The sequence below is a fragment of the Dasypus novemcinctus genome, chromosome 26, assembly GCF_030445035.2.
Source record: "Dasypus novemcinctus isolate mDasNov1 chromosome 26, mDasNov1.1.hap2, whole genome shotgun sequence".
NCBI lineage: Eukaryota > Metazoa > Chordata > Mammalia > Cingulata > Dasypodidae > Dasypus > Dasypus novemcinctus.
The window spans coordinates 33,164,795-33,191,060 of record NC_080698.1 but is presented as its reverse complement, the minus strand read 5'-3'; the positions used below and the strand labels follow the sequence as shown (position 1 = coordinate 33,191,060).

The 26,266-nt window shown below is 39.6% G+C and overlaps 1 protein-coding gene across 3 annotated transcripts in view; it reads left to right on the top strand.

The window, feature by feature from the left end:
* The first annotated feature begins 4,274 nt into the window (after positions 1–4,274).
* The window catches only part of FOXP1 (forkhead box P1), a 528,438-nt gene continuing 506,446 nt past the window's right edge, over positions 4,275–26,266 (top strand). For all 3 annotated transcript variants that reach the window (XM_058288482.2, XM_012521022.4, XM_012521023.4), the window contains exon 1: positions 4,275–4,398. The gene's annotated coding sequence lies outside the window, so the exon portion shown is untranslated. The remainder of the gene's footprint in view (positions 4,399–26,266) is intronic.

The window sequence follows — 26,266 nt, the reverse complement described above, 5'->3', positions numbered from 1 at the left end:
TGGTGACTTGCCTACTTTCTTCCCCCAGGCCTTGGCCTCTTCTGACCTGTGGTGTGCCATCTCCTCCTGTCTTCCAGTTTCTTCATTCCTTCAAAAACTGCTTAAGAGAATTCCTCTAGAGACCTCTCATCTGCCCAGACACCTACTGCGTGGTCTTCTGTTCATTCGTATAGCACCTCAGTGCTTCTGAACTTTTGTAGAGTAATAGAACTGGAGGCTGGGGTGATCTAAGCAATCACTTGGTACAGGGGTTACAAGGTTTTTTGGGTTTTGTTTTTCAGTATATACAATTGAAAACTTAGCTACCATCTTTGAAAAACAATGACATTTCACAAAATAGAAATATGGATTGCTGTCTTCATTTGTAGAATTGAAAGCTTGATTAAGCCCTGGACTTATATGTTCCTACGTGGCAATAATTGGCTGGTGAAACTCTGTGGCCACCTCCTGTGGTAGGGAAAGTCAAGGTCTTCTAGTTTCCATGTTCCTCACCTTCCCATGTTACCTTACACCTGGCATACTTCACTCACCTGCACTATCTGGCTGGTCATGGTGGGCATTTGAGGTTGGGGCAGCTGCCATAGTTTAGCCCTTTCCCTGTGTAAACAGATGCTTAGGTTCAGAAAGATTAAGGGTCGTGTTTAAGATCTCACAGCCAAAGCTCACTTGAGCATGCTTGAGTGAGAAGGGTATCTTGTACAGTGAAGGTACTCAAAATTTTTGTATTAGTGTATTGGCCTGAAAAATATGCTGTTCTTTTGAGCACAGGCTTTATAGAGTCAAGTCTGTGCTACTGTGTGATCTTGGGCAAGTTACTATCTATGACTCAATTTATCTTCAAATTGAACTTATAATAATTGTGTATACCATGGCTTTGTTGCAAGAATAGGATAAAATGAAATAATGGTTGCAAATTGTTTGAAAAAGTATGCAGGTCATGGTGAGTTTTCAGTAAATGACAACTATATTTTTACAGGATGCTGAAGAATTCTTTCAGTTGTTCATTCATTTATTCATTCAGTAGATATATCAAGTATCTGCTATGAGCCAGGCATTTTCTTGAAGTTTTGAACAAAAACAGGAAATTCCCTTGTATCAGTCAGGATTCTCCAGAGAAACAGAACCAATAGGATATATGTATATATTTTAAGAGGTTTATTTTGAGGAATTGGCTCATGTGATTGTGGGGGCTAGCAAGTCCAGAATCTGGGGGGAAGGCCAGCAGGCTGGAAACTCCAGGTGTTTGGATTTTATCCTAAAAATGGCGAGCAACTTCACCCCATTTCTTTTTGCTGTGTGATATAACACCGGTAGCTTTGGTGAGCCTCTCTGAGCCTTGGTAACACTCCTTGGGTCTGAAGGCTCATGGGGCGTGGAGAACGGAGCTTCATCCTGTTCTTGTCTTGAGGCAGAATTTCTTCTTCTCCAGGGAACGTCAGTTTTTGCTCTTAAGGCTCTCAAATGATTGGATGCTGTCCACCTACCTTATGAGGGTAGTCACCTTTACTTTAGGTCAACTGGTTGTAGATGCTACCACATCTACAAAGTACCTTCACAGCAACATCCAGATTAGTGTTTGACCAAACAACTGGACACCATAGACCAGCCAAGTTGACACATAAAATTAACCATAAGGGGGAAGCGGACTTGGTCCAATGGATAGGGTGTCTGCCTACCACATGGGAGGTCTGCGGTTCAAACCCCGGGCCTCCTTGACCCGTGTGGAGCTGGTCCATGCACAGTGCTGATGCACGCAAGGAGTGCCGTGCCACGCAGGGGTGCCCCCTGTGTAGGGGAGCTCCAAGTGCAAGGAGTGCACCCCGTAAGGAGAGCCACCCAATGTGAAAGAAAGTGCAGTCTGCCCAAGAATTGCGCCGCACACACGGAGAGCTGACACAACAAGATGACGCAACAAAAAGAAACACAGATTCCCGGTGCCACTGATAAGGATAGAAGTGGTCACAGAAGAACACATATCGAATGTGTCTGCTCTGTGCAGACAACTGGGGGGGGGGGGAAGTACATAAAACTAAAAAATTAAATTAAGTTAACCATCACATCCCTTAGCTCATGGAACTTATATACAAGTGGGGAAGATAACTGAATAAATAAGAAAAAAAATTTTCTTTGAGTTATAGCGAGACTGTGGAGTAAGTGAGTGGGATGATATTAATTGAAGATAACTCTGAGGATATAACTTAAGTAGCTGGTCAGGATAGGCCTCTTGAAGTGACCTTTGTCCCCAAGACACAATGGTGAGAAGGAGCCCATGGTGTAGGAGTAGGTTCTTGGCATTCTGGGGAGCTAGAATACAAGTGCACTAGCCCTGAGGCAGGAAAACACTTGGTTGGCTAGAAACAGAAGGAAGGCCACTAGATCTGCACTGCAGTTAGGGATTGGGTTGGTGGCTTGAGGTGACGGCGGGGGGGGACCAGATGATACAAGACCTTCTAGGCCAAGGAAGAAAGTTGGGATTTTATTCTAAAGGCGGTGAGCAACCTCACCCCAGTTCTTTTTGCTACACAATATAGACCTGTAGCTTTGGGGGTCGAGCGTGGGGGTACATTTCTGAGCCTTGGGAGTGCTTCCCAGTCCTCAAGGGTGGCTGGGGCTTGGAGAATGGGATTTTGTGATTTGGACTCCTAGTGTTGCCTATATATGATGGCATGCACATCCCCCGGGGACTTGTCCGAAGTGTAGCACCCCAAGTCCTGCTCCAGACCTACTCAGTCAGAATCTCTGGGGGTGGGGGGGAGGGTGGGGGGAATCCAGGAATCTGTAGTTTAAGAGGCTCTCCAGGTAATTTTTATGCACACTAAGGATCTAGAATGTATTCAGACAGATTTTTGCAGGAAATGGAACTGTGGAGAGTAGTAGGTGGACACCCAGGGGATGCTGTTAGCTGCTAAGGGTTGAACACTCATTCCAGGGTGAGAATTCTTCTCAGGATTTGCAAAACTCTCTGCCCACAGCACATCTTTGATGTTAATGGTAGTATGGCTTAAGAGTGATTTATGATAAAAAATTTTCTATTTAATCAGGGAAAAGAAGCTAATAGTTCAGGTTATTTAGAAAATGTATATGCTTTGTAAAAAAAAAAAAAAAATACAGAGATGCTTAGTGGTGGAAGAGACTGGGAGATTATTGCTAATGTTGCCTGACCTTGCAGATGAAGAGGCTGGAGTCCTGAGACATTAAATGGCCCTCCTGGGACCACACACCTGACTGGTGATAACAGCCAGGCCCAGAATTCAGGCTTCTCAATTTTGAGGTCTACCTATTACACAGTGTGTTCTTTTTTGGTGAAAATATCTCCATGTGTGTCACTCCTTATGTAATTCATAACTGTATTTAGAATGAAATTAAAATTATTTTTGGGGAAAATAATCATGAATACTTCTTTTACTGTTTTTTTTTTTTTTTTTTTAAGATTTATTTTATTTATTCCCCTCACCCCACCATTGTTTTTGTACTTGCTATCTGCTCTGTGTCTGTCTGTTGTGCTTTCTCTGTGTCTGCCTGTCTTCTTTTTAGGAGGCACTGGGAACCCAACCCAGGACCTCCCATGTGAGAGAGAGGGGCTCAATCACTTGAGCCACCTCTGCTCCCTACTTTGTTGTATCTTTCATTGTGTTTTCTCTTTGTTGCATCATTTTGTTGCATCAGCCCATCATGCCAGCTTGCTATCTTGCTCATCTTTGTCTAGGAGGCACCAGAAACTGAACTTGGGACCTTCCATGTGGTAGGTGGGTGCCCAAATGCTTGACCTACATCCGCTTTCCCTTTTACTGGTTTTAATGTTCATTATTATTATTTTTACAATTATAGTACTGTGTGACTGTTGGACATTTTTAATCACTATTTAATATTTTCATGTTTTTTCATTCTATGGAAATGATCTTTACTTAGTAAGAAATGGTACAATTATCCGTTTAAGATTTGCATTAAAGGTTTATCGTTACCTGAACAGTTTATGGTAGGATGTGGTATTATTGTAATGCTAAAATATTAAAAATATTTGGTACAAGGCTTATAACAAATAGCAACCTTTTCGTGTATGGTTGAAGTAATTGGTAAACATATCTTTCAAAACAGAATTTCCGGTTCATATTTTACAGCATCACACTTGATGGGTATATTGACATACCCTTGTTTGAAGGGTGTTTTCCCCTACCTCTAGACTATATGTCTGTCTTGCTGTTTTCAAGATTAAGGAAGTGGTGGTTTTAGAAGTTACATCTTAGTTATGTGTAAAAAATATTTTTGTGTTGCAGTGTTCCAGGAGCTTTCGCTGACAAACATTCCAGTTTCCAAACGAATCATTTGGGCAATGGTGATCCCTTCTCCAGTCTGCTGTCGGCCATGAATGGATGGATGTGATGCCTGCTAGCCGAAAGGGTGAGTGAATGCTTACGATTATTTGTCTGAAAGCCACAGGAAAAAAGTTTGCTGAAAGGGTCCCCCACAGTGCAAGAAACATAAAATCCTGAGCCCCTACAGATAATTGTCCATTGATGATGAAAGATGCTTGTTTTGAAAGAAGGAACCCACTCATCATTGTTTTCTGGTATAACCTTTTTCGACAACGGATAGAGTGATCTGAGGGTTTATAAAAGGTGTACTATGACATAGCAGAACTTTTTTCGTTTACTTGTTCTTTTCAATCATACATGGAAGGCTTTTTATGTTACAACTTGGTGATAAATAATAGTACCACCATGAAATAAGACTATAATTATCTCATCTTGAGTGTTTGGGTAATATTTAAGTCTGATTTATTGATTGAGAAGATTCCATCCCAAGCCTTCCACGTTATTAGCGCTCTTTTAAAAATCAAAGGGTTGGAAACTTTGAGCTCTGAAAGATTTTCTGAAAGACTTTTGGGCATATGTTTTTCCTGTATCATAGTTTACCTCATTAGAATATTCATAATTCATAATTTTAGGGGCATTTAGAAGGGGCATGATCATCTTTTTTCACTTATGTGTATTTTCTATATTAATCTAGTGTCTTTTGTGTTCCTCAGAAATTGTTAGGCCCCCTTTAGCTATGAATGAATAATTATAACTTGCTGTTGTCAGTGACCAATGATTGGTTGAGGCCAGGTGTTTTATGTAAAAACTCTGACATCATTCCATGGTAGTTTGCTCAGAGAATGAGGTCAACTTATGGGGAGCCATTTACTTTTTTGTATTGGATGGCATTTAATGGGAAAAGACCATTGGCATAAATTCATCTTATTTGCCCTAGTGGCATTGTAATAGAAATAGATTTTATTTAATGGAGGGAAGTGTAATGAAGGAAGAAGAGCACTGAATTGGGAATTGGAAGACCTAACAGTTATCTAGCATGGGGCAAGTTAGTCTCTCTTTGGTTTGGTTTCCTCTGTTTAAAAAAAGCCAGGTGGGTTAGAGAATTCCTTCCTGTCAGGGCTAACACCACTCTGGAAATTAACTATTTAAATCCTTTCATTTTACAAACGAAGCAACTGAGACTGATAGAATCTAATCGAAAATGGGGAATTTTAGAATTGTTACAGGTCTTCGATCATCATACCGGATGGTCTTGGCTAGTCCTTCGGTTTTCTCACCTATGAAGTCCTCCTCAGGATTTTCCATCGTTCTGAAGCTATGATAGACTTTAGTGAATGATCTGTGGGTAGTGAGCAGATAGTATGTTAAGAAATAGTTCATATTTGGGGAGCAGAGTTGAGTTGAAAAGAAAGTCTGGTAGACATAAGAATTCATAGAAGTGGTTGGAATTTGGAAGGTATTGAAATAGCAACAAACTCAGGTTTTAGGTTACCTGTCATTTCTGTCTTCAGTATTGAGAGAGTCTGACTCAATCTCACGGTCATAAAATTGATGTATGAAATTTAGCAAAACCACATGAATGGATTTATTGAAGACTATGCTTATTTTATTCATTAATTTCAATTGGGTAAGGCCCAGTGTTTGAAAAATCAATCTAAAGAACTATAAGGAAAATGTTATCTCTTTTGAATTGCTAAAAAGTATTCTTAGGCCCAGTTGCATACCATTTTCTTTTAAATAAGGAAGTGTTTTATATTTATCAGATTGTAATAAACTTTCCTTTGCTGTGTTTTTAGTAGGAAGTAGGTATACAAAATCTGATGAGTTGGTGCATGTGTTCTGATTTTTTCTCCTCCTCAGTTTTCCTCAGGGCACACCTCCAAGGTTGACTCAAAGCCATAATTCTCTCCCTCCCTTCTTCTCCTTGTAGGTGATGTAATAACCTGGCCTTCCATGTATTATGTATCTGATAGCTAGTTAGCTATTCCATTGTCAAAAATTCATTCATCATAGGGTTTCTGTTTGGGGTAACGAAAAAGTTTTGGTAATGGATGTTGGCAGGGGTCATATAACATTGTGAAAGTAATTAATGCCACTAAAATTGTATGCTTAACAATGGATAAAATGGGAAACATATATAGGTTAGCAAAATAAATGTTTTTAAAAAGCATCAATAAAAGTAAGTTTATTTATATTTGTAATCAATTGCCTCAATTGATAGGAAAAAAAAAAGTTCAACCTAGGTCTGTGCCAGAAAAACACACTTTAACCTATCTTGTACTTTCTCTTTTTCCTCCCTTCCCATTCCTCAGACATTTTCATATTCTCTTCCCACCGCTTGGTCCCTCTCTTTCTCCCCCTTCTTCAATAAAAAACAGTTTTTTTTTTCAACAGCAACAACAATCCAACACAACCACTGCAGCTGGAATTTGCTTTGTGGAGTAGGGCATTTTATAAAGCCAGGATCTCAAAACTGTTACCTTTGGATAAATGGAAAAGAATTTTTAAAAAATTCATTCATAACCCTATGGCTTTTAGGACTTTATAGTTTATTGGGTAACCAGAAGAGGGACAAGTTAATTCTTACGGCTGATAATTTGGAGTCTTTAGGCTTGCAGTAAACCCTAATTCTGAGTGAAGTGTTCCATGGGAAGCCTCCTTGCAGTGGACCAGGGGCATGGCTGGCCATGGGCCAAGGTAGCCAGAACGACAAATTGCCTCATTCAAATGCAAGGAAATGAAACTGTAAGATAAAATGTTACCACAAACAGATCATTAGGGCAAAATTTTAAGGCCAGAAAATGGGTAATGTGCTTGATTTATGTTGATGATAATAACCACACTTTCATGATAACTTAGGGCAGGATACAGAGAAACAGGGGCTAAGCACTCTAGTCTCTGAGCAGTGGTGTTCTCTAATTCACCAGCAGGGACTCGCAGCTGGCTCCTGTTGTCCCTGCTTGAAGCTTTAGTTGATACCGGTATGTATATGATGAATATCACAAAACTTCAAGAGTGAAGGGTGACTAAGGCTGCTGCATATTTAATAGGCACTTAGTCACCATGTTATTAATAAAGGTGATAATAATAGCCTGGATTTGCATAGAGTTTTCCTGAGAAGAGGTGACTGGAGACGGCGAATATGCCAGTTTGTTTGTCACTCTCTGTCTTGCACTGTCCCTGCCGACAAACTGTCCTTTGCTGGTGGACCTGTTGTAAGGGTTTAAGTATCCCCTGACACTGTTTTGGCTCCAGTGGTATTCCCTTATTCCCTTATTTGCCATCTGTTCCTCTTTTGCTCTCCATAATCAGATTCCTAGCTTTTTTGATTTCTAGGAAGAGGTAAAAACATGGGGAAACACACTCATCTCACTTTAGACTTGATATTGCTATCTTGTGGCTGGGAAACTCCTTGCTCTTTTAGAAAACTCAAGAGTTTGGATTTTTGCCGTCAATTCGAGGTGTGCGGTGATGGTGCAGCTTCCAAGATGAGGTGGGGGTAGCACTAGGGGACAGGAAAAGCGGCCGATGGCCGCCCCTTCTGGGCAGCAGACTGTCAGCCAGCTGAGCCACCTTGTGCTTCAACTTCAAGTCCCTGAAATTTTGACTTTGAAAAGTAATTTTAACAATTTAATAAACTACATAATATGTTTTATAAGCTGAAGCGAATGATCTTAAGTATTTTGGTCTCTTTCATAACACAATGAACCTAATATTGGTAAAAATACAGATCTTCACTCACACCATAAAGAGAGGCTAGATTTAATAAGCAGTTATGAGTGCTGGCAGCTGCCTATCAGATCGTATAACTCGGGCTTCAGCACACGAGCACAGTGTCAGCTTACGTTTTATCTCCAAAGTATATTCGCAGCATTTATTTTGCCTCTCTCTCCAGTCTTTAACCTAATACAGATAACATAATTGGCTGAATATTTTCTACCATAGCTAATTGGCAAGGGGTCAAGGTGGAAACCATTGTCTGAAATTAACGTGACATTTACTTGGAGGTAATAGAATATGTTAGTAATATAGTAATTCAGAATGGTGGAAGTGTCCATCCTTGCCCATCAGAGGCAACAGGAGGAGTTTTGAAGATCATGAAGGAAACATCTCCCCCCAGTACTTCAACAGCAGTAGCTAGCCAATCCCTATGACAATTGTACTTTTAAATGTTTCAGACAAAACTGTGAGACAAGCTAATGAATTACTCCATTTGTCAATTTTAAGAAATCCACCAACTACTTATTGTAAGATTGAATTCCAATTAGAAGATTGCATTTAATGCAGAAGCTATAACATTGTTTTAATGAATTCTGTTGGAGATGACAGTTTATGTGCGATAAATTTATATGGTGTTCATAGATATAAATTCATTGGATAATGTTAAACATGTTACTTCATATATATTAACTGTGAAATTTATTTCTTCTCCAGTTATGTCCCCAAGGAGGTAGAGTCAGAGGGAAAAAACTTATCTTCAAGGAAAGAACCCTTTTTGTTCTTGCAGATACTTGCTCTAAAGCAGCCTTTTCTCACTTTTATTTTTAAAAATCTGTAAAATTTCTGCATTAACCGAATTTATGATTCTTTGTGTATGCTATTTATAAAATTGAATATAGGTTTTATGATTAGGAAATTAGTCCAGGAATGAGAATATGATCCAACTGTGTAATAAAGGTAATCTGCATTTATATTGCAGATATTTCCATTCCTCTCTAAGCCCCTTATGGGATTATACACACATTTTTCTGGACGTACAGATTCACTAGCGAGTAAACTTATAACGTGTTGGACAGGGCTTTGTTCACATGACACTACACAAAGCACCAAGCACTTTGCCTAAATCAAGGGTGGCAGACATTCTTGACACACTTTCGATTTTATGCTCCTTGACCCATTCCCTCGCCCCTGGGAGACATCACTGATTATTCCCATTTTATCCCATTCTGAGCATGGAGGTGGCTTCAGAGTCACTCCCAACATAGTGCAGCTGGATGTCACCATTCCTAGTGGTAGGCAAACTTACAAATTCACCATTTATATAAAACAATATGGGGAAGTGGACTTGGCCCAATGGATAAGGCATCCACCTACCACATGGGAGGTCTGAGGTTCAAACCCCGGGCCTCCTTGACCCGTGTGGAGCTGGCCCATGTGCAGTGCTGATGTGCGCAAGGAGTGCCATGCCACGCAGGGGTGTTGCCCGCTTAGGGGAGCACCACGTGCAAGGAGTGCGCCCCACAAGGAGAGCTGCCCAGCGCGAAAGAAAGTGCAGCCTGCCCAAGAAGGGCTCCACACACACACAGAGCTGACACAAGATGACTCAACAAAAAGAAACAGATTCCCCATGCCGCTGATAAGGATAGAAGCGGTCACAGAAGGAACACATAGCGAATGGACACAGAGAGCAGACAACTGGGGGGGGGGGGGGGGAAAGGGAGAGAAATAAATAAAAAATAAATCTCTAAAAAATAAAATAAAACAATATGTAAGGCAAGTAGCTCTTGACCAGTTTTTGTAGTTTGTTTTGATATCCCCAATACTTACCCTAATATCTGGCAACCGTGACTAATCAGTACCTGCTTGTTATATTAATGAAAGAATCTTATGCCCGATCATTACCTGAATGTGTAAGCAATTAGATTTATGGTACTGGATTTGTAAGATTTGTTAGGTAGTTTTTTTTTTTGTTTGTTTGTTTGTTTTTTGTTATTTCTTACCTTCTGGTTTTGGTGTCTGTGTCTGAAACATTATGGTTGTATAGTGTTTTATCCATTTACATAGCTTTAGAAAAGATGGGACCAATACTTTCCCGCACCCTGATTTTACCTGTGTGTCAGGGGAGGGCTCTAGCATAGCAAGGAAGTGGTGGGGTGAGAATTCAAACCCAGACTTTCACTCCCTGAGTGCAGTTTCTTTCTAAAAGGGGGAGGGTACATTCAGAACAGGTGCTGACCTGTGCCAGGCAAGTTTCTTGCAATTTCCTTTTGCATATTAATCTTGTTTTTTTAATCAATACAATGAAGCAAGTTGAGCTAGGGAGAAAGACATTCGGCTATTATTTTTCAAATGATACCTTCTGTGATGTAAAGATTCTAGGAACTTCAACTCTATTACATGTTGTTTTTGAAAATATTTTGGTCTCTGTTCTTTTGGATCAAGTAATGTACAGTGGCTAAGAGAACTAAATCTTTATTCAGTTTATGTACAGACTGCAGAGCTACCCTGTTGAGAATTGCATTCTTTTTAATTCGTTTTTAAGGAAAAATGAGCAATTAGTACATTTCAGCTATCAATTAATGTAACATTTGCATTTCATTTCAGTGTATTGTTTAGTTTATTATTATTTGTGTTGGTGTTGGTAATCAGATGGAACAGAGAGAGGTAGTTCTGGAAAGTGATTGTGGGTGAACACGAATTGTCAACCTCTTGGGTCCATATTCACATGGTTGATTTCGGTCAAGGATGTAAAAAGCGGTGGGCCTGGAACATGGCCTGTGCTGATGGTGCCTTTGGATCTTCTCTAGATACTGTTTTGTGTAGCCACAACCATTAGTTTGAAACTGGCCCATTGAATGAAATATTGTCATCCCGCCTTCTGTTCTAGGAGATTTAAATAATGATTATAATAAATAATCAGAACGCCATTCCCTGCCACTTATTTTTCTTACCCTGGTTTATGAATCACATTAGTTACCTCGCTTAATCCTAACAGCAGCTCTCTTTTCTGGATATTATTATTGTCGTCGTTGAGAAGACAGAGACTCAGCGCTTAAGTCTTCAGCTCGGGATCATGTAGCAAGTGTTTGAAGTGGGGCTTGCTCACAACTCAGAGCAGACCATTTTCAAAGCCTGTGTCTCAGCACACTCCCTCCTCCTCCTTGCATAGTTCCATTCGTTCTTTAAGGGCCTTCTTTTGGATTCAGGCAGGGAAGATTTTGAGTTTTATCATGGAATTTATGAAAGAAATGGAATCCAGCTCATCTAAAACTGCAGGTTAATCTACAGATAGGATTTTAGAGAGCCAGTGTTATAAAAGGGACTGCCGGGGAGCCAATATAGCTCAGTGGTTGAGCACCTGCTTCCCATATACAAGGTCCTGGGTTCAATCCCTGGTACCCCCTAAGAAAACAAAAGCAACCACCAAAATATAAGCTCCTAAATTGTTGGAAAAAAAAGAATAAGAAGAGGAATGCCTTCTTCCCTCTAAATCTCAGTGCTCCGTGCCCTGGGGCCCAGCCTTGCCTGCTTTCTTCAGTCCTCTTTGGAAGTAAAGACACTCCTGGTGGTGGCCCCTCGGTCCCTGACACCTCAGCAGCTGGGTTTCTTCCTGGACCTCTAGAACAGAACCTCAGAGGACGCGTGGGTCAGCTGCTCAAGAGAATGGGTGCTGGGAGGGAAAACCTTGGCCCCCCTGCAGTCGCAGGGTGAGGGCGAGGCGAGTCCTGCCACTTGGCCAGGCCCTTTAGGCCCATTATCTGGACCGCAGGGGCTTCTCCCCTTCCAGGACGGACTTCTGGGTTGAAGGCCAAGAGGTTAGTTTCAAGTCTGTGGAACTTTTTAAGCGAAATATACATTCAGTCACTATTTAGGGGGCTTTTCTCTTCATATTTTCTAGAGATACATATTGAATTATGTAAGGGTGAAATGACATGTCATTTGTGGCTTCCTTTATAGTTATTTAGAAAAGAAAAAGTGGGACAAGACTTTGATAATTCTAGAATCTGAGTGATGGGTATATGGGGTTCACTGTATTACTTTCTCTACTTTTGCATATTTTTGAAGACTTCTGTAGTGGTAGTAGTGATGATGATGTTGATGATAATGTGGGGGTCTTATCTAGCTCCCTGTCTACTCTAGTGGTTTAAGTACCAATTGCAGGGTTCCTTCCCCCTTCTTTCCATATGACCCCTGCCTGGCCTCAGCTGCTGGTGTAATTTAATTGACGTGAAGATTCTTAGGACAGGGAGATGCTAACCTAATCAGCTGAAAATGGAAGTAATTTTCTGGGCAAGACAAATAAAATGACTTTACTTGACATATAAGCACTCCCTGACCAACTATAAACAACGCCAGCAGGGTCAATAGCTAACGTGATTGAGCTTGGTACACCTGTTGTAGACGGTCTCTCCTCCTTCTGGGGGCAGCATTTGGAGGAGGAGTACAGGAGACCTGATCTCAGGGCCCATCAGACTTGCTTCTCCCCTGCCTCCAAGTCCTTGGGGTGATGATTTTCAAAGTGTACTCCAAGCACTGCCTGGGAAGCATGGTAAATACAGATTCCTGGGCCCATGCCCAGACACAGGCCTGTAGTTTAGTGAGGGAGAGCTTTCTCAGCACTAGATCTGTGTTCCTTGCAACTGTATTTTAACCTTTTTGAGACATTCGCAAATACCCCGACATACTGGGAATGTGGAAGCTGTAGCAGTTAATGCTCCAGGTGGCACTCTTTGGTGGCTATCAGTTAAACCTTATCAGACATCCTAGAGATGTTTTTTTTTGTTTTGTTATTAAAAACATTTTAAAAATCGGTATTAGAGTTTTTACATAGATGTTTGAAAAAGAATTCTGTCACCTAAGTATATGAGAGTTGACAAGAGTAAATATGCAATTAGATTCAAAAAACGTGTATTATTTACTGATCAACTCTAGTGTCTCTTTTGGAGCCAATACACTCAGTCATTTCTTGTCAATCTCTAGACGCTGTTACAATCTGACTGTGGATATGCATATTAAAAGATAAAGTAGTGGTGGCTTTTTAATTGTTAATAATATTGCTGCTTCAAAAAGATATCAGGATAGTGTACTCACATGGTGGCTTTAGTCTGTGGAATTGCATGAGCAGTTTGGGGAACTAAGCCTTGGGGGGTGGAATGGTCTGTGGGTGTCGGTACTGATTGGTGGGTACTTCTAGCCAGCATGCCAGTTATTAAAAAGAGTTTTTATCTGGTCCTGAGACTGGGTAGCTGGAGGTTCTTTGTGCTGTTCTCTCTATTTTTGTGGGGTATTTTTGGAAAACTTTTATAGTTAAAAAGATAATCAGGTTTGCATGTCTGTGTGTTGACCAGAGGCTAATCTAGGTTCTGTCTGTAACAGAAGTTAGCCAACTTTTCCTTAAAGGGCCAGATAGTAAATTTTAGGCTTTGCTGGCACAGGGTCTGTGTTGCAACAACTTGGCTCTGTCATTATAGTGCGAAAGCAGCCATAGGCAGTGTAGGAACAAATAGGCGTGGCCGTATCCAATGAAATTTATTTCTGGACATTGAAATTTGAATTTCATGTAATTTTCATGTGACATTAAATGATATTATTTTCCCTCTCTCCCCACCATTTAAGAATTTAAAAACCATTCTTAGCTTACAGGTGACAGGTAGATTTGGCCCTTAGACTGTGCTTTGTGCGGTCCTGTTCTAGAAGAAGATATAGTATGAAGCAATGCTGAGGATTCAGTTCTCTGTTCTAGCTCTGATGTTTCAGCGTCATCATTTGTTCACTCGTGTCCCAGTTTCTGATGAAATCATGTCATTAGCTTTTGTTCAGTTCTCATCTTGAGGTATGCTGTTCTGTGTAATTGGGTTGTTTATTGACTTAGAGTGATTCAGTGAGATTTTCCCCTTTTGTTTAAAGTAAGAGAAATATATAACTAGAAGTAGAAATGAGGCTAGAGATGAAAGATGAAGTGAAAGGGAAAGAAAGTAAAAAAAGTGATGATAATCCTGTATTCTCTTCAAAACCAGCGTTTTCTACACTGTGCTGCATGTCTCACTAGTGGCATTCACAGGGGATTTTCTAGGAGACACAAATAGCATTTTTTAAAAATGAAGACTCATGTGTCATTTTAAATATATGTTAGAAACAATAGAATTAGCACACAAAGTCTATGATTTCTCAGGTACAGTTCCTTAAATGTAACATTGAGAAAATGTTAAGGGTTAAAGAAAAATACGGGAATTATTGTACAAGTGGTGCTTGGGTATTGCAAAACTCTTTGAGATGGTTTTGAATTACTAAAGTGGGAAATTTTCTTTTACATTTCTCTTATTTTATCATGAGGGAAGAGTCAAGACCAGGAGACATATTTTATGTTAATGGATTTTCTCTAAAGAAATCTCTGGAGTGCAAAAATGATCAAAAGTGAGTGTGAGCATTCTGTAAAGAAGATGCCTCTAGTCAGTGTCCTCCCTCTCCTCTTTCCTGAAGATGTTCATCTTTCGTATTGTAAACAGGTAGAGGAAAAGAGAGAATTCCTGGAGTGGGGCATCATCTTTAGTTTGCTGGAGCTGCAATGATAAATGCCACACAACGAGTTGGTTGGCTGAAACCACAGAAATTTATTGGCTCAGTTTTAAAAGCCTGAAGTCCCAAATCAAGTTGTTGGCAAGGGTATTCTTTTTCTTAGACTCTGTGGCATTCTGGTACTGGCTTGCCACAGTCTTTGGGGTTCGCTGACTGTGCCTCTGCCTCTGTTAAATGGTCATGTCCTTGAGGTCTCCTGCGATGGCTTTCTCTGACTTCCGGCTTCTTCAGGTTTCTGGCTTCTACTCCTGACTTCTCTTACTGTGTGGGAATTTCCTCAATTTATAAACTCTCTAGTCATGTGGATTAAGACCTACCCGGCTTAAATGTGGCCTTATCCAAGGTAGGATCTTTGAAGATTCTATTCACAAATGAGACCACACCTTAACTAATAAGAGCATTTCCAAAGGTCCTCCTTACACATGGCTCACACCCACTGGCGCACAGACTAAGATTAAGAACATGCCTTTTGTTGGGGAGTACACTTCGGTCCTCAACAAACCATCTTCATAAAACGAAGGCCAAGGTAGGAAACAGGATCAAGTGGTCAAATAAGAGAAGGTATGTGAGGAAGAAGGTGGCTGGAGAAAATTCTTGTGTAGGTAACCATGTGGCAAGGGAAGTGGAAGCTGGCCAAGGAAGAGAAATGAAAAGTGTGTTCTTCAAGAGAGGGTATCAGGGAATAATCTGGAAGAATTTTTCTTTGTCACGTATCATGACAAAACTACCTTGGATGCCAAGGGGAAAGGATTTCTTATTGTCAGCAAGCCATAATTTATGATCTTCACACAATTCTTACGTATTGTTATTGCAGTTGGGGAATAAACATCTAGAAAAACTGAACCTCTATGAAGCAAATATGTTTTCATATCTATTTTTTTTATAATAAAAAGATAAAAGTTCAGGAAGAGACTACAAAAAAGTGAGAATTGTGTTGAAAGCCTTACAGTTTGATAGAATAGTTTACTTTTTTTTTTGTTAAATAAATTTATTCTAGGATTCAGGGCCAAAGTATATAAAACCTTCATATGTAATAAACAGCTAAGGGTGGTGATGAAGAACACAGGATATTGGCCAGTCAAGTTGGGTTGAACTCTGACTTTGCCACTTATTATGTAATCTTGGGTAAGCTACATCTCTCTGTAGCTTAGTTTCCTTGCTTGTAAAAGGCAAGTAATAATAGCACATAACACATAGATGATAGTGGGATTAAATGAGTCAATAAATATAAGGCATTAGAACAGAGTTGGCATAGTAAATAATAGCCCTAAAGTTTACCCTAAATAAATATTGTTTGTAGTCCATACAGTAAGTTTGTCATTATTTGCCTAGAGTGTCCCAGGATGTGAATTTCTCTGTGTGTATATATGTATGTGTAGGTATGTGCCTTATTGATATACATTATATATATATTATATATATATATTGATATACATTATATACATTCAGAGATTCCTAGAATTTCAGTGTCCAGAGGAATAGTGAGGCTTGTCTCTTGATTCTAGGCATCATGTGCCTTAATCTTTGATATTGTACCGCTGGACATCCAGATTGTATCTGAATAACTGGGGATAGTGAACTTCTATCCTTGAAGAAATCCATTCTCTCTCAAGCAGCCTTCAGAGCCAGGAAGTTATTTCTTACACCTGGCTAAAATCTGACACCTGGGGGCTTCCCACTGAATAATTTGGTTTGGTAATTTAGGATTCTGCAAAACCCCATTTCTTTGATGTAAGAACCCATCAGATAGTCAAGGACAGTTGACAAGTGTTAACTGTTAAAATCTCTTGCTCCTTGAGGTGTTCCTGTCTCTTTTGGGCTTTGAGTGTCCTGCAACAACCATCCCAGCCATATCCCGTTATGTGTTCCACAGCAGCTAACAGCTGCAGAGGTAGTTTGTGCATGGATCTGTGTTTAGAAAGAATTCACTTGAAAGGTACCTCTTTTTGACAAAACTGTCTTTATTTGGTAGGGAAATATTTTGATTTTTCCTACCCCACTTCCTAAATTCCAAATCTGGGAAGCTGGCACACACAGAAACCCCTGCCAAGGGAATCATAAATCTTGCCTTGAAGTCAGTGTACTGAGATAGGCATCCTTTGTTCCCAGCTAGGAACTGTAGACCTAGTAGTGATGTGGTTCTGGTAGCTGTAGTAGCAGCTCATGGTGCTCCTACCATGGGCCAGATATTCCACACTGTCCTTTAGTTGCAGTAGATCCTTTCATCTTCATGAATCTACTACTATTTTTATTTCTATTTTTAGCTGATGAAAGCATTTCTACGGTAAAGTCGGAGACTTGGGTAAGGAATTTAGAGGAGGTTTTTTGTTTTTGTTTTTGATAAAAATGACCGGGATTATTTTCCTGTATTTACTTAATACACATAATTTTTTTCTGGTCACTTTCACAAGTGTCCTGCAGAAGAAATGGTGTACTGTTTGTTGTCTTTTACTTCAGACTTTATTTTAATGTACAGAAATTGTAGAAATAACATCAGAATTCCTCTCTTTCTTTGTCTTCAAAAGTTTGCTTTTATTCCATTGGAGCAGTACAAACCAGTTCTTTCAAAAATATTGCTGTTCTGTATGTGCCGGAAACCCCTCACCCCCCAATCCCAGACAGGGGGAAGGTACACTTCATTTTCTTTCTGCCTTCCCCAAGTGGCTTTCCTCCCCCTCTCCCCAGCAAGATTCCCAGATCGGAAACCAATCACAATGTTATCGGCAGTAGAAAGATTTCAAAATCCATTTATGGGAACGGGTAACTGGGGGGATGGCTGGGTGCCTTCTAAGAGACTTCACACATTTCCTGAACATGGAGCCTCACTATGGTAACAGCCATGTCACATGACACACTGGTGACACATGTAAGGTGCTGCCACAACTCATCCCAGGTTGAGTCTCTGTGATTCATTGTTTCCATTGACACAGTGACTGCTGTAACTTGCAGTTGGAAGGTTCTCTTTATTTCAGTGCCATTACTGCACACTGACTCCCATGGCACGTAGAGGGCTCCGAAAGGGAAGCGTAAATAAATAAGTATGCGCGGTAAACATTGCGTTCATTAGCTTTGCAGAGAAATACGTGCTCGTCAGGCAACCTCCTTGCCATTCAATTCTTCTTCTTTAGAGCATATTTTGTTGGTAACACCTTGGAAGCTTGAAAATGATTTTATTTTTACTCATAGTTGTACCCATTTCTACTTGGCAAACTTCAGGAGAGAGAGTTCACGGTGGCCCCTTTTTAGTATTTATTTATATTCTTTACATGTAGCAGATTTATTGATGAAGGCATAATTCTGGGAATTTTTTTTTTATCATAAAATATATTGAATACTTAACATAAATCTCCTGAGTGGTATTATGTGACCATTGCTCATGTGAAAGGACCTGAAGTTTTTATCAGAGGACTTTTCTAGAGGTCCAAGCTGAGTGGTATTTTAACATATTTTAATTTCTTAGTGATTCAGTGAGTGTTTAAAAAAGTAGATGTGGAATCTGGAAGACATTAAAGAGATGTCAAGGACAGACAGATTTTGATTTGTAGCCTAATGAAATGTTTTGCCAACTTTTAAAGATTTTTTTGAGAGAAGAACTTTAATCATTTGCTTGTGTTTCTGGCATGGTAAGGTTATTCCTGTTTCTGTTATATGATGAATCCAAAGTGAAAATGGGATAATTTTTAATTAGCAGAATTATAAAACCATTTGCAGCCAAGTGTTTCTTGTCTGTATAAACTGTGAGGTTTCACATTTTACTTTAATCATTTTAGGAAATTTCATTCTGAAGATCTATTTCAGTTGATAGTTTATGTATGGATACAAATTCTCAATATTAGAAATTACCATGTAATATGCTTATTCCAATGCCACTTGATTAATCTGACAGGATTTTGGTTGTGTATATTGCTTGTATCTATTTTGGTAGTGTCATGGTTACCTAAGTTGGATGTAGCACTCATATTCAATCCAGCATTAAGAAGGCAAGGCTGACTGTTACAGGAGAAATAGTATTTCAGGGTTAGAAATGTTTCTTTAAGTTTTTGCTGTGTGGTTTTGTACAGTTCAGAATTGCTTTTGTTGAGGTTACCTATTTAATTATTTGAATAAAAAATGTATTTTTGTTTTATTCTATAAATATATATATGAATAGAGTATTATTTTAAAATATATTTTATTAAGGAAATGAGAATAATGGGCTAAGTCATGGCAGCCTACACACAATTCCCAGACTTTTCATTTCATGTTGCTTCAGTGGCATTGATTATGAGAGTTTTAAAAATGTACTTGGAAAGAATTTGGTGGAAATGAGAAAGGATTTAAATATTCAGAATATGAGGAACTGGAAAACTGGGATACTCCCAGCTCTTGGGACTCTGATACTTGGTTTGGGTGTCTCTACTGGGAGGTGGGGAGGTGTGTGTGTTAGAGGGTTTCAGTAGTTGGTGCTGTTTTGTTGGTTCCTCTGGAGGGCGCTGTGTCACACCTTCACAGTGTACCCACTGCTACAGGAAGGAAGATGGTAGAAACCATTGGAGAAAACTGTATCCACAGCACTAGCTCAAGGCTCCGGTGATTTTTAAACACTCTCCCCTTTTGCAATTTATCTTGGAAACTCTAGGTGTCTCTTATCAAGACCAGGAGGGAAATTGAGAGAAAAGCATCCATAAATTTCTTTCAGACAAAGTAATTCCTTAATAAAACAGATTCTTAAAATTCCTGGGTTCATGGGGGATATCATAGACCAAATCAGTTATTAAACTGTGAATAAGACCAAAATTCAGAGACCTTAATTGAAAACAAAAAAAGCAAAATTAAGACAATTTAAATCAGGAATGTGATTAAAATTTCTTTTTCTTGGGACATGGCAATATGATATTCTAGAATGGCACTGTCCAATACATAGTTACTACCCATCAGTGCCTATGGGCACATTAATTTGGCTTTGAGATGGGCTATGTATAAAATATATATTGGATTTCAAAGACACGTGTTGAAGTGATAATATTTTGGGTATAGAGTTATATCAACTATATCCTTGAAATTATTTTTCCTAAAATTACATATGCGACTCACTTTATATTTCTATTTGACAACACTGTTACAGAACATACTAGTTCCATGTTTCTAGAATCAGGTATTGGGAAACGGACTTTGGCCCAGTGGTTAGGGCGTCTGTCTACCATATGGGAGGTCCGCGGTTCAAACCCCGGGCCTCCTCGACCCATGTGGAGCTGGCCATGCGCAGTGCTGATGCGTGCAAGGAGTGCCCTGCCACGCAAGGGTGTCCCCCGCGTGGGGGAGCCCCCACGCGCAAGGAGTGCGCCCGTGAGGAGAGCCGCCCAGCGTGAAAAGAAAGTGCAGCCTGCCCAGGAATGGCGCCGCCCACACTTCCTGTGCCGCTGACCACAACAGAAGCGGACAAAGAAACAAAAAAAGCAGACAAAGAAACAAGATGCAACAAATAGACACCAAGAACAGACAACCAGGGGAGGGGGGGAAATTAAATAAATAAATAAATCTTTAAAAAAAAAAAAATCAGGTATCTGTAAGAATTCTTTCCCTTAAAAGGTGGTTCAAAGATTGCTCAAGTTCAAGACTTGACTGATATATTGGAAAAAACAAAGAGAAAAGGGGACAGAAGGCTTTTTAAATTAATTCACTGCATCTATTGTAAATGTAGCAGAGCAATGTCTCTATTCCCTCATGGATTATAATCTCATTGTGAGAAAACCATTTTGTCATTTCTACTATATATACATCATATTGACATATCTAGTAAATGTTAACAGTTAACAAACTAGTGACGTTTGACTGTGAATGCTAACAGATAATCTGTTTTGTTTTTTTCTGAATTATCTTCAATTTTGTCATGGAGACCTGTGCATCTCAAACTGGGGATTTTGGGCCATCCCGTCTACACAGGATAGTCAGGGTCTCCCCAGGTTGCAAACTAATTAACTCTGACACATCTTCATGAAGGAACGATTTTTCCTTGAAGATTTTGGTGGGAAAAGATATCAGTTTTACATTTTAAATGGTCAAATATATGCTGGGCTATAAAGCAGGATTTTGAATGCTTATAGTGACACTTCCTGCTTCCTTAGACCCCGTTTCATTTGTGCTTCTATACCCTTTCCTTGGTCCCCCATTGCCATTAACATATTTTGGTAGAAATATTTGAGCTCAAACTTAGTTTCTCCGCTGATCATTCCCTTAAAAAGAGAGAAAAAAATCAAAGCTACTTCTTAATTCCATTGCGAATTTTCATAGTGGAGTTTGACCAGGTCAGTAAAAATGCTTGTGTGCTCCTTACATGTGGTAGGAGAATGTCTTCTCTTCCCTTGCTAGGAAGGCATGGTAGTAGCTAACAGGACAGAGGAAAGGTCTTGAGGTAGAGCAGTGGCATCATCAGTGGAAATGGGGAGAGTCAGATGGGAGAGAAGGGTAGTGAAGGCTGAGTGGACAGGCGAATGAATACCTTGAGGTGGGAGGCAGGGGACTGAGAAGAGAAAATTATGATTCGAAACCTTGAACTTGTCTGACATAGTGGATGGAGGTGTGCTTAATAGTGACAGGAAATTCAGAATAAGGAAGACTTTGGTGGGGCAGGGGTTGAAAATACTGACTTTATTTTGGGGTACTGTGAGTTTGAGGTAAGGATGACAAATCTATTTAGAAATACCCAGGTGAAAGTCCTAACTTACCTTTATTCAGAAACTCTCTTGCTCTTCTCTCTTGGCCACATGTATTCAAGGGTGCTTTTACTCCAGTATATTTCTATTGTAACATGCTCTCCTGCACTTTTTTTTTTTTAATCAGTAGATGAATTTTATTGTGTGTTTAATATATCATAAATAGGTCTTAGGAATCATTTCAATCTCATTTCTATAGCCAGACAACTCTTAGATCTTATTCATCAGCTTGCTAAATTGTCCCCAGATTTTTTGATATCCTTGATTTGAAGTGTGGTGACTTGCTGAATCAAAGCAGCTGAATTTTATTACAAGTTCATTGTCATTTAATTTAAGAATTAACTCCTCTTTCTGGGCTTGGGAGACTTGACAAACAATGCCTGCCCTCATCTGAACCCTGCAGATATATTTTTCACCCAGGAAATGCTGGGCTTCAACCAGAGACCATTCTCCTGAATAATGACATTGCTGGGGACATGAGCACAAAGGGACCTCATCTTGTAATGGGAGCCCAGTGTAGCGCCCTTGAGCAGGATAGATAGTGTGATAGTGTGAACTGCAGCCAGTTCTATTTCCCCACCATTAGTCATCCTGGACTTCTTCTTCTTTCTAAGGAGATGGGTTCTACACTGATGTGATTGAAATCCCGCTGCAGGGTTCCTCTGGGGCCTTCACAGTAACTGTGTGTCTTTTCTAGAATGTTGACTGTCCACTTGCTGAGAATGGTCTTCATTCTCACAGTAGATGCAGCAAACCTATTCTAACTGTCCTTGGGTTAATTAAATTTCATTTAAATTTTTTACTCATACATGATAAATGATACCATACTCAAGCACTTAAAAAAAAAGATTTACTAATTTGCTCACCATTGTGAAACAACCAAAATGGACATTTTCATGCATTTCCTGCTAGTCTTTTCTGGATGCACAATTTAAGTAGATATATAATTGGAGTCATCAGGTGCATATAGCTTTGTATCCTCCTTTCTTATCCTAACATAACTATTTTCATGTTGCCATGTTATCTTTATGATGATTTTTAAAATAATCATTATAGGTTACTATAATCTATAATAGATTACTAGTCATTGCACAGGTGTTTAGTAGTGGCCTACGATATGCCAGGGCCTGTACTATGTCCTTGGAATAAAGAAAAATAATGTTTCCCACTTGTGTGGAGTTTACTAATTACCATTTTTCTCCATGGTATTATCCGTCAGTATTTTAGACATAGCAATTCTTTTTGTATGTGCTGTACTTTTCAGGGTGTGGAATTCCCTTTGCACCTTCCAGTCATATGGCAACCAAAAATGCTCCTACACAGTTTCAAACCCCCCCCCCCCGCCATTTTCCAGTTGAGAATCACCAGTTTAAACCATAATTTCATTTAACTGTTTTCCTGCTAGACATTTAGGTTCATTTCTTTTTTCCTTTCTTTTATTCTTTTGGGGATTTGGGGGCAGATGGTGGTGCACAGTTATACATCAGTTGTACCTACGATTGCCATTTCATTGTAGAACAATTGCTTGGGTGATGAGTGATTCTTCATGCTATTTTATTACTTTTGAGAAAGCCTATTCAAAATTTTGGGAAAACATTTTTCATGATGCTTGGAGGAAGTGCATGTGACAGAAGGGGAATTAGTTCTGAATACTATCTCCTTTGAGAAAGTTTGTATTTCACTCTTCATTGCTCCTCCTCTTCTACATCTACCTCATCTATCAGCCCAAGCACAAAGTAAAGTATAATTTCAGGGAGTAATCAGGGACATAATATTGGGAAGTGTTTTAATATCCACAGTTCAGAGTTTCACTTCATATCTTAGTTGCTAGCTGTGTGTCCTACCTGTGTGTCCTTGGTTAAGTTGTGTCACCCAGGTTTGTGTCTCTTTTTATCTTCTTCTGCTACTGAGAATATAGTGCACTTACCTCAGAAGATCTTGTAAGATTAAATGAACTATGTATGTGAAGTTATCCTCCTAGCTAAAATGTAACTGGAGACCAGTATTTGTCTACTGCAGTATAATGGTTTGAGCACATGCTCTGGTGCCAGGTTCTGGGTTCAAACTTTACTCAATTACTTATTAGCCATGTGACCCTGTATGAGATATTGTGCCAGTATATGACTTAGTTTCTTCATCTGTGCAATGGGAAAAAGGAAAGGACCCTCTTTTGAAGACTAAAGGACTAATTGAGGAATTGCTTTGTCGAGTGCCTGTGTGTGTTGGAGCGCTCAGTTAATGGCACCTGTGGTTACCGTGATGGCCTGGGGAACGTGAATAAGTGGAATCACATAGTCTACTCCTCTCTTGTCATATTTTGGGAGAAAAATACCTAGGATGTCCAGCTATAGACTTTTAAAATATATATATCTTATAGACTAAAAGAATTAGAATTAATGAAATACCTTGCTATGAGCAAAGACATGAACTTGTATGCTCCTATTTGTTCTCTGGACTTGAGTTGTCTCTTGAAGTTCTGGGCTGGTGTTCAAGTCCCTAATGCTGGGTATCATAGGAAGAAGACTTGTCTCAAGTTTGGAAACTTTTTCTACTCCCCTGGAACAGAATCGTTTTTATTAAAGTAATTGGGACCAAAACCCAAAACATTAGTTGGAAAATGTAATTTAAAAGTAGGCATAGAAAAAATGGGAAGGCACTTGATTATACATGTTTTCAAACTTCTACTCAGTTCTCTTGGACTAACTTCAGTTTTCATTTATTTTGTCAATCAGTTTTGTATATTTGTAACAGATGTATTGGGTGTTAATAGTTCTGGAGATTCTATCTCGGAAGTCCAAATCTTTATTCTCTACCAAGAATAATGTACCATAATTCAAGTAATCCGGAGTGAGAGTGATTCTGTGGCCGTGAAGACAAAAACCCTGATAAAAATGTATGTCCTTTTTAAAATAAGCACTCCTCTCTCATAACTCCTCCCCCGCCAAAAATATGACCCTAAAAGCAATGAAGCACACAAGTACATAATGAAAAACAATAAAACGTACCTTCTAGCACGTACGTTTACTGACTCACTGACTTCATAATAAAATGTAAATGTAATCACATTTGCACGTCTTTTCCCATTAGGCAGACTCTAGGAAGAAGTAAAGGGAAACTACTGATAGGATTGTAGGATGAATTCAGATTAATCTTCAAACTTGGGAGTGCTGCTGTGTTACGCTGTGGAATATTTCTTAGTCTGTCAAGATGGAACCCTTTGGGTCATCATACCTTGGTCCTCATGTCTTATTCACCTGGGTACTTTATAGAACTACAGCTGTATGCTGTGGTTTTATGGTATTGATGATTTACAGAGTGGCATAGGCATTAAACGTGCTGGGTCTTTTAAGGTATGACTTTAAAGGTGGTATATTAGTAGGGTTTTCTAAGGAAACAGAACTGACAGGGTTATACATACATACAGATAGATATAGATTTATTAGAGGAATTGGCTCATGTGACTGTAGAGATGGGCAAGTCCAAATTCCATAGGGCAGGCCGCAAGCTGGGAACTCCAATGAAGGTATTCCATGAATTCCCCAGGAGAAGCTGGCTGAATTAAGGATAGAAATTTTCCCTTCTGACTGCTGAAATCATCACTTCTACTTTTAAGGACTTTTAGTTGATTGGATGAGATGTTTCTCGTTGTTGAAGGCAATCTCCTCAATTGATTGTAGATGCATTCAGCCATAGACAGAATCAATGTACTGATGATTTAAACCCGCAAAATGTCCTCACAGTAACCCATCAGGACAGTGCTTACTTTACCAAACAACTGGACACCATAACCTGGCCAGGATGACACGTGAACTTAACCATCACAGGTGGGCTGTCTCATTTTTATCTTTCCTGTTTTCTGTTAACCTGGGTTTTCAACTTGTATGTCTGCTATAAACATTATCTTAGTTGATTTTGCATCTGGGTTGAAAAGAATGGAAACATTTTTATGGTTTTGGCTAAAAGTAAGCCCCTAGAATAGTTTTGAATCCTACGTGGAAAAGCCTAGAAGATGTACGCTAAATACTTCCATATTCATGGCCTGGGCAGTTGGTGGGCTGTAACGTTTTGTGCTGTTTTGAGTACAGGAGAAAAATCTTAATAATGTGATGTGATATTGTCACTGATAAACCTCATCCCTTTCTCTCTCTTCTTTTCCTTCATAACACTTTCCAAGATTGTAATTATATGCATTTTTGTGTATGCTTATTTAATGTTACTGTCCCTCCTTTGGGCTATAAACTCCATGAGAGCTCAGACCACATCAATTTGTTTTTTCACCACAGGTTCTGGCACAGAATACTTTCAGTAAATAGTGGTCAAATCAGTGTTTTGAGTGAGCAACGTTAGTACTTAATAATCATGGCAGACATATGTTTAATGTTTAAATGTAACAGTCTTTGTGAAATGCTTGAGAGGAATTCTCCCAGCTTGAACCTTGCAGCAGTCCTTTGGGTGGTTACTCTAAACTGCTCCTACTACAAAGGGAGGAGGCTGAGTTAGGAAGGTTAAGTCATGAACTCATATGGCTGTGTGTGACTTTCTTTTTTTTTTTTTTATTGACTTTGTAATAATATTACATTAAAAATATATATGTGAGGTCCCATTCAACCCCACCCCCCCACCCCCCTTCTCCCCCCCCAACAACACTCGTTCCCATCATCATGACACATCCATTGGATTTGGTAAGTACATCTTTGGGCACCTCTGCACCTCATAGACAATGGTCCACATCATGGCCCATACTCTCCTCCATTCCATCCAGTGGGCCCTGTGAGGATTTACAATGTCCGGTGATTACCTCTGAAGCACCATCCAGGGCAGCTCCATGTCCCAAAGACGCCTCCACCTCTCATCTCTTCCTGCCTTTCCCCATACCCATCGTCCACCATGTCCACTTTTCCCAATCCAGTGCCACCTCTTCTATGTGGACATTGGATTGGTTGTGTCCATTGCACCTCTATGTCA